The following is a 410-nucleotide window of genomic DNA, read 5'->3' as shown; positions in this document are numbered from 1 at the left end:
AAAGGGATAATAAAGAGGTTAAATCAAGGTACTTGCCATAACACATGTCCATACCCTATGGTGCCATTTTTACTGAGCATCATAAGCTTTAATCATGATCCAAGCCTTGGTTAGCCACCTTAAACTAAGCTAAAATCCAAAAACCGTGAGCTCCCACATGGCTAAAACCCAAACCCATGCCAAGAGGCCACCTCAGCCCAAATTGAGCTGAGAGCTCCTCTTCTTGACACCTAAGCAGTGGGGCTAAGCTCTCAATTGGCCAGACAAGCATCCCCATAGCCATTTTCTATAAAATCCACCCCCACGGCCATGAATAGTGGGTGGTAAGAAAATTTTCACTAAGCCTTCCCAAAATCCTCAGAGAGCTTCTCTAAGAGCCCCTCAGTACATTTCAATCCATTTCCCCCTCT

Source organism: Phalaenopsis equestris, unplaced genomic scaffold (genome assembly GCF_001263595.1).
Source record: "Phalaenopsis equestris unplaced genomic scaffold, ASM126359v1 Scaffold000329, whole genome shotgun sequence".
In the NCBI taxonomy this organism is placed as follows: domain Eukaryota; kingdom Viridiplantae; phylum Streptophyta; class Magnoliopsida; order Asparagales; family Orchidaceae; genus Phalaenopsis; species Phalaenopsis equestris.
This window is presented reverse-complemented; position numbering follows the sequence as displayed.